Source organism: Carettochelys insculpta, chromosome 28, assembly GCF_033958435.1.
Source record: "Carettochelys insculpta isolate YL-2023 chromosome 28, ASM3395843v1, whole genome shotgun sequence".
Taxonomy (NCBI): domain Eukaryota; kingdom Metazoa; phylum Chordata; order Testudines; family Carettochelyidae; genus Carettochelys; species Carettochelys insculpta.
Window position 1 is genome coordinate 4861877 of NC_134164.1, and position 13223 is coordinate 4875099.

The following is a 13223-nucleotide window of genomic DNA, read 5'->3' on the forward strand; positions in this document are numbered from 1 at the left end:
TTTACGAGAATTGAAGTCAAGGTGCACTAATTAAATCAGGCAGTAGTTATGGAACCTGCAGGAGGTCTTTAAGGCCACATCTACACTGACCCTCCCTTTGGAAGGGGCATGTAAATGCAGCAGTTAAAAATCTTAATGAGGTGCTGATATGACTGTTCAGTGCCTTATTTTCATACTGGTGGTCACTAGCTATGTTGAAAGTGCTACTTTCAAAATGCAGAATAGCCATGTAGACTAGTTCCTTCAAAAGCACCTTTCTTTCTAATTTGTTTTAGATGGTCTAGATATGCCCTTTCACATATCCATCTTTCTGGCCCATGGAAGATTTCTCCGCTTCATAGTAAAGGCAAGCAGTACCAGTGCAGGGTGCTTCCATTCAGCCTCTCCTCACTCCCATGTGTGTTCACAAAAGGAAAAGTGGTGGCAGCCTACCTGTGCATACACCAGGTACAAGTATTTCAGTATCTGGATGACTGGCTCAGCAAGGCCATATTGTGAGAGAACGCCAAGAAGAATGTGGTCCTGACATGCATCACGTTCCTGATCCAGAGTCTTATGCTCAATTTACCCAAATCCACCTTTACATCTAAACAAAGAACAGAATTCATAGGCACCCTCCTAGATTCCCAGGTAACCACAGCCTCCTTGCCCAAGACTTGATTGCAGGTCTTGAAAGACATTATCAAGACTCTCTGCCAATTCACCACAACAATGGCATGGAATTGCATGAAACTCTTAGGTCACATTGTAGCATGCACATACATAGTCCAGCACAAAGGTTATGCCTCAGATCTCTCCAGACATGGCTAGAGCAGGAACACAAGCCTGGCTGCATTCTCTGGATACTGTCATGGCTACAACCACAAGTGAAGTGTGCAAGAGTTCCCTCTGCAATCCACAGCCCACAATGGTGCTGTTCACAGATGCCTTGGCAAAAGGGTGGAGAGCATACACGGGCAAGATCAGGACTCAAAGACTGTGGCGCTTCAAGCCGTCAGATGCCATGTACAATGAACCTGCATGACACTACTCTGACAATACATCGATGATGTTTTGTACAATCAAGGTGGTGCACGCTCCTCTTCCCTGTGCAGAGATACCCTAGAACTCTGGGAAGTTTGCATTACAAATTCAATACACCTGCAGGCCTCATACCTTCGTGGGGTACAGAATAAGCTGATGGACCATTTCAGACATTTGTTCTCTAGCCACGAATAGTCCCTCAAACTGGACATTGCCCAGTCAGTTTTCCAGAGGTGAGGATTTCCCCAATTGCGCATCTTAACAACACAGAACAATTGCAATTGTGAGAGGTTCTGCTCCTTCATGAACTGCAGCCCCACTATCATATCGGACAGCTTTCACCTGTAATGAATTGGACCACCTGCTATATGCCTTGCCAACTGTCCCATTGATATGCAGAGTGCTTATCAAGGTCTACCAGGACAGGACACTTCTAATATTGATTGTGCCAGCATGGCTCTACCAGCACTGGTTCACCACGTTGCTGAACCTCTCTGTAAACTCACCATCATCCCTACCTTTACATACAGTCCTGCTTACTATCCTAGATTACTTGCTGTCCCTCAAACATTAGGGTCTCACAACATCGCCTGTGCAAGTACATCTGTCAGCTGTCTCCATCTGTCACCCAGGCATGGGAGGTAGTTTAGTGTTTGCTAGCCCAGTGGTCAGCCACTTTCTGAAGGGTCTGGATGGGTTCCTGACAACTGGGTTCCCCAGTGGGACCTTAACTTGGGTTAAGGTCCTAACCCAGCTCATGAGCCCTCTGTTTGAATTCAGGGCCACCTGTCCTCTCTCCTACCATTCCTGGAGGACAGTATTCCTGGCGGTGATAACTTCTGCTAAGAGAGTGTCTGAGCTAAGGTGCTTATATCTGAGCTCCTGTATGTGGTGTTTTATAAAGACAAGTTCCAGTTTTTCCCGCACTTTACGTTTCTCCCCAAAGTGGCTTCACAATTCTGTGTTAATCAGGACATTTTCCTCCCTGTATTCTTCCCAAACCCCATATGAACAAAAGGGAGCAAGTGCTTTATTCCCTAGATGTCAGACATACACTGGAATTCTGTATTGAACGCACAAAACCATTCTGTAAATCACCTCAACTCTTTATTGCCATTGCCAAGAGAATGAAGAGTCTCCCCATATCCTCTCAAGGCATCTCAACATAGATCACATCCTATATATTGACATGTTCTGATTTGGTGAAGGTACCTCCTCTACTGCTGATGCACATTCCACAAGGGCACAAAAATCATCCATGACCTTCACACATCCTGGTTCAGGTTACCTGCAAGGCAGCAGCGTGGTCCTCCATGCATTCCTTTGAGCCCATTATGCCATCACCTAGCATGCCAGGGATTCTGCTGCCTTCAGTAGGGTGTTCCTCCAATTAGCACCTAACTGAACTCTGACCCCTCTTCCAGGAGAACTGCTTGGAAGTCAGCTATCAAAATGGACATGAGCAAGCACTTGAAGAAAAACCAGTTACCCATCTGTCATAACTGTTGTTCTTTGAGATGTGTTGCTCATGTTCATTCCAAATTTCACCCACCATCTCTTTGTAGGAATGATCTAACAAAACGAAACTGAACAGGTGGTGTGTTGATAGTGGCATATCTATACCACTCCAGTGAACTCCACAGCTGACTTGACAGGTACCAGTAGGTAAAATTTTCTGACAATCTTGTACAAGGAGCGCACACATGCAACCTATCATAATGGATATGAGCAACAAATCTCAAAGAACAACAATTGTGAGAAGCAGGTAACCATTCTTTCTTCATCAGAGCAAATCTCATTGGATAATTGATAGTTCTGAAGGTGGAACATGGTTTCCTAGGAACTTCTGAAAGGTTACTATTAAACCTTTTGTGGGTGTTAATATACTACACCGCTTCTGCCTCTTTCTTTCCCACCCATTGGCTCTTACCTTTCTCTCCCCGCAGTAAGATTCACTCTTGAATATTATGTAAAAAAAAATGCTACAGATTCATGTACAGCGGCTTTCAGAGAAAGGAGCTGCACATGCTGAGTGGTCTGTGTTTAGTGAAATAAGGTGCTCACAGAAATGTTGAGTGGTTAATATTCTGAAGAAGTTTTACTTGTGTGACTGAAGTTAAATTTATGTTAGAAGCCAATGAGGATGACTCATGCAGGAGTGTGCTAACATGCGTGCTGTTGAATATTACTCATCTATTTACTAACCCACACTGAAGTGCAAGAAAGGGAATACGCCTCTCAACAGTCCTGTATTCTTGCAAATCTTTGTATGTAAAGTATGCTTTTCTTTTATCTTAGAGAGATAAAACAAAAACTGGCTGACTTTGGGAATTGGTAATAGGCTTAGAACTTTTCATATGAGCCTTTGATAACTGCCCAGCTTGATAGTGTACAAAAGTCATGGCTCTCTGCTGCCTGCTAGTGGCCAGTATGAAATGAGTTGCGGATCTCAGTCCAGTTCTTAAGTTGAACTTGATTAGTAGAGTACTGAAAAACTTCAGTGAGGCAGTCTTGAATAAACTCCCAGTGTAAATGTGCAAGGAGGAAGAACTGGTTTTTTGTTCAATATTGCAGCATATGTCTTAGCAGTTCCCCTTCCATCTTTGTAAATCTCAGCATTGGAGAAGGCTTCTCTCTCTGTTAGGGTGGTTCTTGTTCATGGAGGAATAGGGTGGGACAATGCTTCAGGGGAGATAAGAAGCTGTTTATAGAGCAGTTATGACTAAATCATAATGAACTTTGAACAGAAATATCAAACACGGTGGCTATTTATTTTTCCTCTGAATTCGAAATCAAGCATCATGAGTTTCATATTGATTAGCATGTATGTCACATATGGAGTGTAGCTGACATGCAACAAGAAAATGGTTCTTATCTTTTTATCCCTTGTGCTTTATCTGTTTTATCTGGTCTTTGCTGTAACATGGTCTGTGACATAGCGTGGCTTCCAGTCACAAGAAACCACGTTAGACTTATTCTTAGAATAATAATGGCACTTTATGTATCAATGGGGCATGGAGTGGAGCCGCTGAGATGTGTCACAATGCCAGCTCTGTGGCCATTACCTATATATTTTATAGCAAGGTAGCAGGAATGCAAAGATAATGTTCAGTTCTAATCCTCACCAAATTACATAATTTTCATCTTTAATATTTGTTCTGGGATCTGAAGGGAGAAAAGAACTTGGGACATTCTTCTACCCAGTAAACAAATTATTTCCCACATCCTATGTTAGTCCAAATGGTGCATCTTCAGAATGCCATTGTCTCTATGTTATGCTCAGAATAATCATTTCTCGTGCCAGGTGAGACCAAGAGGCACATGTATCAAACTAAATTAAAAAAAAAATAGCAAGTCTCCTGCTCAGTGACAACTGCAGGAAACAGTAGTTCATTGGGGGGCAGCTTTTCCTCTGAACATACAGGTTAGGATGCAGTGTTCATGTTCCTTGTTTGTAAAGTAAAGAGAAGTTAGAAACAAAGACTAGAATAGTAAATTAAAAAAACTATAATGAGGAGTCTTCCTTCAAAGCACCTAGTAAAGTCATGGGGCGGCATAACAATGAGCTGAAAGGTTCTAGAAATGGGAGAAAATATTTGTGGTTGAAATCATCAAATACAATGCTGCAAGTGAAAGTATGCACCACTGATAGAAGAGGCTGTCTGTTCTATCTTTCCTGTTCTTTTGAGACAGGATTCGACTTCATTGACAGTAACAGCATAGGCCATCTTAATTAACTTTTTGTCTTTTGTTTCCCAAAAAGGACAGTAAATATTTTTATGCTTTTCTAAAAGAATGTTAAGCAGTATTTTTCTTTTTCTCTGTAAAAGACTGTGAAGCTAAAAGGCCATGATCCGTGGACTGAGTTTGGAGGTTCACAGACATTTTAATTGGATTTGTGTTGTTGTTTTTAAGAACTATAGGTCTTAGCAAGCCACATATGAGGTGCAGATATTAAAACCAAGTATTTTCCTTTTAGCAAGAGTCCAGATCACTCTAGCCCACTTTAAAAAAACAAAGCAGCAGAAATGTAGCACTTTAAAGACTAACAAAATCATTTATTTGGCAATGAGCTTTCATGGGACAGACCCACTTCTTCAGATCCTGAAGAAATCATTGTGTTAGTCTTTAAAGTGCTGCATTTCTGCTGCTTTGTTTTGTTGGAGTACAGGCTAATATGGCTACCTCTCTGTTACTTTCTAGCCTGCTTGTTTTATATGTATTCATCACTAGAGGCCTCCACATGCCTTCTTAAATCAGCCACTTCACTGATCAGAATTGCTCCCTCTCCTTCAGAAGGATGGTCAGACAGACTTTTATTGTGTTGTATACTATGTCTTTAGTATAAAATTCAGATACATTACCCACAAAGTCCAGACAATTGTTGGAACTGCTTTTACTTTAGTTGTTTTTACTCCTTGTATGCTCTTGAGCTTTTGTTGTGTTTGACTTTTTTCACCATGTATAAAAAAAAGAACATATACCTGTATGCACATGACAAGCCTTATTACTTTTTCATCTGTGCAGTCCATTAAAAGGACGCTCATCCTCACTTAAAAGTCCACTAACAGTCAAGGCAGGGGTGGGAGACTCAAGGTGTGTGTGTGTGCAGAAATCAGAACAGAGGTGGGGAGGCTCAGAATAGAGAGTGGGAGTGGCCAGTGGCTGCTCCCTGAGGTGAGCGCAAGTGGCAGTGTTGCTCCCCAGGACTGGCCCCTGGTGGTTGGGACCATGCTGCCCAGGTGGTTGTGTTGCTCCATGGGGCTGGCCTGCGGTGGCAGGACCTGTGCTGCTCAGCTGGTGGCATTGCTTCCTGGGGCTGGCCTGGGTTGATGGGAACCACATTGCCCACCCACAGCTGTTGTCGGGTGCGTGCTTGCTTCCTGTCCCCTTTTGATCATTTTGGAGTATAACCGTCCCTGCTACCAGACCCCCTTCCATTTGATGAGAAACAATCATATTCCATGCACATCCCATTGTCCTTGCACAACCAAATCCTGACTTTGTTTTAAGCTATGATAGGAGGAAACTGCATACTAAATTTGGTGGTCTTAGCTCTTACTGTTTCGGAGTTCTTGAACAAATGGACTCACAGACCAACGGACGGACACACAGATACACAAGCTCTCTCAGACATACAGTAAGATTAACACTTGCCTCTGATGTGGTATTTTACAATATATTAATTGAGATCATCAGCCCTGAGAGAGAAGCATAACGTGTATAAGATGATCATGTCAGTTTAGAAGTACACTTTTTAAAAAATGCTAAATTTTAGATTGAGGGCAGGAAGTGTCAGGAAGCAGTGAAAACCAAATCAGAACCTAAGTTATTTTGGATAAAAGCCCAGTTTACAAATGAAGCCAACAATTAAAAAGGTTCTGCACTATAATTCAGGAAGCACAAGTTCTAAATGTGCTAGTAGTATACAGGGTCTCCCCATTTTTGTTCCTCTTCTTGCTTTCCTGTTGATAGATCTTTCCCTGTGGATAGACTCATCCACAGGAATGGACATCTCCTAACAAACCTTCAGGGACTTTAGTGTGTTGAGGGTGTGGATATAATTGAGTTTCAGTGTTCCAATTCTATTATTATAATAGTTCCTATTTCCTAATCTTGTAAAGGTCTCATGTCTCTTAAATTAATTTAGACTTTCCTGGGTGGGAGGAACTCTGAGCTAGTCATAAAGAATGTTGTTTACAGGACTTTCTGGTCTATCTTGAATCTTCAAAGTGATTATATTTTCCTGTTTGCACTTCTCTGTCTCCAGCAGCTAAAGCAGTGGTTCTCAGCCAGAGGCACATGTACCCCTGGGGGTACTCAGAGCTCTCCCAGAGTGTGTGTTAACTCGATGTTTGTCAACCTTTTTATGAATTAAAAAATGGACTTATGTTATATTTAAAGAAATGTGTGTAATGGTAGAAAGAAATGTGCCTGAAAATTGTAGGTATTTGGGGGGCGCGCGCGCGCACACACACACACTTCAATCCTTACCTTTCCCATCTTGCTTTCCATATTAGGAGAAGGATCTGATGGGAAGATTTTCGAAAGCTTCTCCATGATTTAAGAGGACTTACATTCTTCTTAGAGTGATTCTTCATGTGCATGCCAGGTTAGGTGCTTGTCTGTGCATGTGCATGGCAGCCAGAAGATTTTTCCCCTCGCAGGTAGCTGAAAGGTCAGTCTGGATGCCCCTTGGAGCAGACGTTCATGGCTCTCAATATAGAACCCCACTAACCTGCCCTCCTCCCCTTCATTTCTTCTTTCCGCAGTGATGGTTAGCTGGAACTTCTGCACCCTTGTACGTGCAAGTTCTATAGCAGTAGGTGTTTGTGTAGAAGTGTAAATAGCTTAGACTTAGACTTAGGTCTGCCTGTGCATCGGGGCACATTGGGCAACAAGTGCTCGCCAGCGATTTCGGTTGGCTGCAAATAATTCCGCCTCCTCCTATGATGTACCAATGTTTAATAAGTCTTCCTTAAATGTGGTGCACCAGGTCTTGAGTGGCCTGCCTCTCTTCCTTCTTCCCTCTGCCAGTATCCATCTCATTGCAGTCTTTGGGTGCAGTTGATCTGGCAGACGCAGAATGTGTCCAGCAAACCTCACCGTGCGCTCTGTCACGATATCCTGCAGTGCCCGTGACCTGCATCATTGTAGTATCTCCTCATTGGTAACACAATTGTGGTAGGTGACACCCAGGATCTTTCGTAAGCAACGCTGGTGGAATACATTGAGCTTGCGTGCTACTCTTGACGTTATTTTCCATATATTGCTAGCGTAAATGGCGACTGGCATGGCAATGGTGTTATACAGTCAAACTTTTGTTGCAGTGTCGATTGTTGGTGCAGACCAAATTGGGCGCAGTCTTTGGAATACTGCTGACGCCTTACCGATTCTGCAGTTAACATCTGCCTCAACACCTCCGTCGTTAGACAGAGTGCTGCCAAGATAGGTGAACCGCTATACTTCTGTGGGTTGGCGTCCGACCACTAGTGGTGTGTTTGTCTGAGTGTTCCCAACCCGCATCAACTTTGTTTTATCACTATTTATCCTCAGCCCAATTTTGCTGGCTTCTGCTTCCAAATTTGTCGTCATGCCTTGTAAGCATTCGCTCGTTTCTGCTAGCAGTGCAGTATCGTCTGCAAAGTCCACATCCATGAGTCGACGCTGATCTTTCCATGAGATACCTAGATGTGCGTCGCTCATCGCCTTTCTCATGATGAAGTCCACCACCAGAACAGACAAGAATGGAGACAGGACGCACCCTTGACGCACTCCGGAGTTGATGTTGAAGAAATCTGTCATCCCATTATCGGTCCTCATGCAGCAACTAGAGTTTAGATAAAGATTTCGGAAGATGTTGATGTAGCGTTGTGGGATGCGATATGTTCGCATAATGTTCCATAATGATTCTCTAGGAATGCTGTCAAGCGCCTTTTTGAAGTCGATGTAGTTAATTAACAGCGGCCGTTGGAACTCGATACTCTGTTCGATGATGTTGCGCAACGTGAAGATCTGTTCACTACACGATCGTCCGCAGTGAAATCCGGCTTGCTCCTCACGCAGTGTTTTATCCACTATGCTCTGCAACCTCCTGAGTAGGACGATGCAGAAGACCTTACCTGGGACCGAAAGGAGCGTGATATCTCTCCAAGTGTTACAATCAGTGACATTCCCCTTCTTTGGTAACTTGACAATCATTCCCTTCCTCCACTCGCCTGGGACGCACTCTGTTCTCCAACATTCATTCAACAGCCCTGTCAGTTCCTGCACCACGGAGTTTCCACCATACTTCAATAGTTCAGCTGCAATTTGGTCTAGGCCAGCAGCCTTGTTGTTCTTTAGCACCTTTATCGCTCTATGTGTTTCCTCAGTCGTGATCGTGTCTAGGTCTACTTCCAGCTCGTCAGGGAGACTGAAGTTACTGAAGTCGTAGGTTGCAGTTGGATTCGGTTGATTCAGTGTTTCTTTGAAGTGTTCTACCCAGCGTGCATCTTGCTCTTCTTTACTAAGATCTTCCCATTCTTGTCTTTGATGGGAGCATTGCTATTGCTTCTTGCTCCTGTTAACCTCCCGGACAATACCATATAGTGTGTTGGTGTCGCATTTCTTCGCTGCCTCTTGTGCTTCAGCACCTTTATGTTCTAACCATTCTTTCTTGTCAGCGCGACAGCTTTTCTTAACTCTACAATCCAGCAACTGGTACTTCACCATAGCTTCCGCTTTTTCACCTGGCGACTTTGCCTGATTTCTTTGCCTCTTCGCAACCTTACGTTCATCAATCAACTGCCAGGTCCTGTCTTGTATCCAGCGTTCTTTTTGTGTACCTCTCCTTCGACCAATCATCTCTTCTGCGATCTCAGTCACTGCTCTTTTGAACTGCATCCACTGGTCTTCGAGTGAAGTTTCATGTAGCATTTGTTGAAATCGGTTTCTAAGTTTAAGTTTGTACTGTTCAGCTATGGCTTGGTCTCTTAACTTTTCAACTGCATAAGGCTGAGCTGTTTGCTGTTCTTGTTTTCTTTTAAGGTGAAGTTGGAGCAATGCCATCAAAAGATGGTGGTCTGACCCAACATCAGCTCCACAGTATACTCTCACATCTAGTAGAGCTGTTCGTGTGATAGTGTAAATAGCTAGATTAATGTAAATAATTCTTTGTAGTAGTGAGAGGCTTGGTGTAAGGCTGAAGGCTGAGGACAACAGTCAATGCTTTGTTACCATAAAACAAAGCTAAAGGCGTCAAGCTTGAACAACAGTAGGTTAAAGCAAAAACCGTGCTAGGTAGATTCTGCCTACAGGAATACAGCAAGAGACAGAGCTGATAAGTCACAGGGCCTAAAAGTACATAAAAACACCTAAAAGCACCCAGCGCCAGGCACTTAGTGATACACATAAACACATCCTGCTTAGTACTAGGGACTCCCCATACCCTTCCCAAAGATAACAGCTTGGCACCAGGTACGTTCCAACCCAAGTTCAGGAACAGGTCATAATGACGGTATGATGGATAGTGTTGTTTTGAGGGTACCACCATTATCCCCCAAGTTAATGGGTAGATCTAGTTACATTATGGGGTGTCAGTGTATTGCAATGAGGGGGTTGTACCTGGATATGAAACTTGTTTATACCTGTGTATATAAAAGTGTGTGTAACAGGGACTGTGTCAAGTGACCTAGGGGACGATGGAGCCCCCTTGCCGTCAACTGAGTCACATCCATTGTCACATTGGAGACTCATGGAGCTGGAGACCATACATCAATAACAATAAACCTGGCTCCAGTGCCTTCATACCCTTGCTTGATTTGTGGTTCTTGGGGTCCCTCAAAGGTCTGGAGTGTTAGCTTACTGGAGGCTCTACACTGTTGTCCAAAGAGAGCACATGCACGCGGCCAAGTGATTAACATCAAAGCGAGCAGATTGGATGTCTGAGCACTATTCTGGTAGAGATGCCCGAGTACACTCTTTTGTTGTGTTAATTAGATAGGATTGTTGCTGGAACTCTTGGGAGGATCATTTTCCCTTCCCTTGTGGTCCCGATGCAGGAGCATGCCTAGGCTGCTGGGCTTCAAAACCTGCGCTGATTGTGGCAAACACATGCCCAAGAGTGATCCCCACACTTCCTGTTTAAAGTGCTTGGGGGAATCTCATCAGAAGGATCACTATTTGATCTGTAAAACTTTCAAGCCAAGTACCTTAAAAGATAGAGCCCAGCACATAAAGGTTCTTCTAATGGAAGCAGTGCACCAACCTGAGAGGGTCTGATCAGATCTGGCGCTCGATGCGAGTACACACTGGGATGGCATCATCCAAAGACAAGGCACCGAGATATCATGCGTCCCACAAGCCTAAGATGCCTGTGAGACACAAGTCTCAATACCCTGTGCTGCATAAAAAGAAGAAACAGGACAGGGGCATGTTTCCTTCTCATAGACAGAGGGAGGCACTAGTGACAAGACATGAGCAGGGCCACCCGATCTTGGCACCACATCATGCCAAGCGTTTATCAACTCTCACTAGGAGGTCAAGTCCACACCATCAACCCTCTTCCAGTGTCTCCAGGGTGATCCAGCTTCCCTCAATCCTGGAGGCTTTTCAGGCAGCACAGACCTTGATGTAGGCAATGGCACCATTCTCTCCACCAAGAAGGGAACCTTCCCCACACTGTCTAGCCACATGGCCCCCTTCTAGGGGCAAGCTGGGTATGCTGTCAAGGCTTCTGAAACTGGAACTCAGCATGGTGCAGCAGGCTCCTATTTGTCAGCCAGCACTGGAAGTCTGGCAGCCTCCCATGGCACCTAGAGGCACAGCACTGCTATGGTCCTTGGCGTCCAAGATGTCAGAATCAGAGTCCGACTCCTTTCACTACAGTAGGAGTAGAAGTAGGAGTCTGAGGTCATCCTCTCAGTACAGCCAGCGCTTCCTCCTAGTGCATTGGGGTAGCTGCCTTCCTCTGCAGGCACCATATTCAACTCTTCTGATACCTGGATGACTGGCTGGTCAAGGACTGATCAGAGTCCTAGGTTCGAGAACACGTTTTAGTGAAAGAACTAGTATTCTTTGTGGCCATCACTTAGGCCAGGAGGGTATCTGAGCTTAGGGTACTTGAGCTTAGGACTCTCCTTATACAACTTTCCAAAAAGACACAAGGTAAGGTTGAGCCCACTTCCTGACTTTCTGCCCAAAGTAGTCTCTTCTTTCTATGTCAGTCAGGACATATCTCTACTGATCTTTTATCCTAACCTGCATGCTGATGCTAGGGAAAATCCCTTCATGCATTGGATGTAAGGAGAGCATTAGCATTCTACGTAGACAGAACTAAACACTTAGGACCACACCTCACTTGTTTTTCACTATTGAGGATAGAATGAAAGGGCAGGCTGTCACCTCCGAGAGCAGGGGTCAGCAACCCCCCAACACAGGTGCCAAGAGTAGCACACTCTTTCCAGATCTGAAGAAGTGGGTCTGTCCCACAAAAGCTCATCACCAAATATATCATTTTGTTAGTCCTTAAAGTGCTACAAGACACTCTTGGGGAAAAAAAACCCCATCATTCTGGGAGGTATTAGCAGGAGCGTTTTAAGTAAGAAACAAGAAGTAATTCTGCTGCAGTACTCCACAGCGATTAGGCCACATTTCAAAAAGATGTGAACAAATTGGAAAAAATGCAGAGAAAAACAACAAAAATGATTAAAACTCTGGAAAATATGACCTATGAGGGAAGATGGAAAGAATTAGGTTTGTTTAGTTTAGATAAGAGAAGACAAAGAAGTGAAAGTGACAAAGCACCTAAAAGGCTTTACAAGGAGAAGGGAGAAGAACTGTTGTTCTTAACAAGAAACAGTTGGTTTAAATGCAGTAAGGGAGGTTTAGATTAGACGTTAGGAAAAAATCATAATTATCAGGATGGTTAAACGCTGGCATAAATTGCCTAAGGAGGTTGTGGAATCTCCATTATTGGAGATTTTTCAGAGCAGGTTAGACAAACAGATGTCAGGGTTGGTCTAGATGGTGTTGCCATAAGTACAAGGTACCGTACTTTATGACCTCTGAAGGTGTCTTACAGTCCTGTGATTCTATGATAAGACTGAGGGACTGGGAAGAGAATCCAGAATTTTTGTTTTGGGTCAGTTGGGTGCATTCCACCGCATGTTCTTTAAGTAACAGGTCTGTCTGGTTGAAGATGCTGAGCATTAATGAAGTACAACTTCAGTTAACCTAGTGATCTATCTGGCATTACCAGTTTTACCCAATTTAGACAACACATTAAATAAATTAGTTCAAGGCTCTCATCCTAACATGCCAGTAAGAAAGGGCTGGGTCATGAGGGCTGTATTTTCTGTCTTTTAGAGGTACATATTTCTTAAGAATTTTAGATTTTCAGTCTCTTTTGTGATCCTTCTTTCAGCGCAGACTAAGCAACGAAATAGCTATGCAGATCTATTAAGGGATGAGCAGGTGTGAAGGAACACGTCATTTTCTTTCATTGGCATTCTGTCTCTCTTCAATTGCTTCATGTTGCAGTCCTCCTTTCCTGAATATCCACTGTGTTGATTCTAATAATAACAGAGAGAAAGCCATGCTAGTCTATATACTACCAAAACAAAAAAGCAGTCCAGTAGCACTTCAAAGACTAACAAAATTATTTATTAGGTGATGAGCTTTCTTGGGACAGACCCACTTCTTCAGATCGTAGCCATACC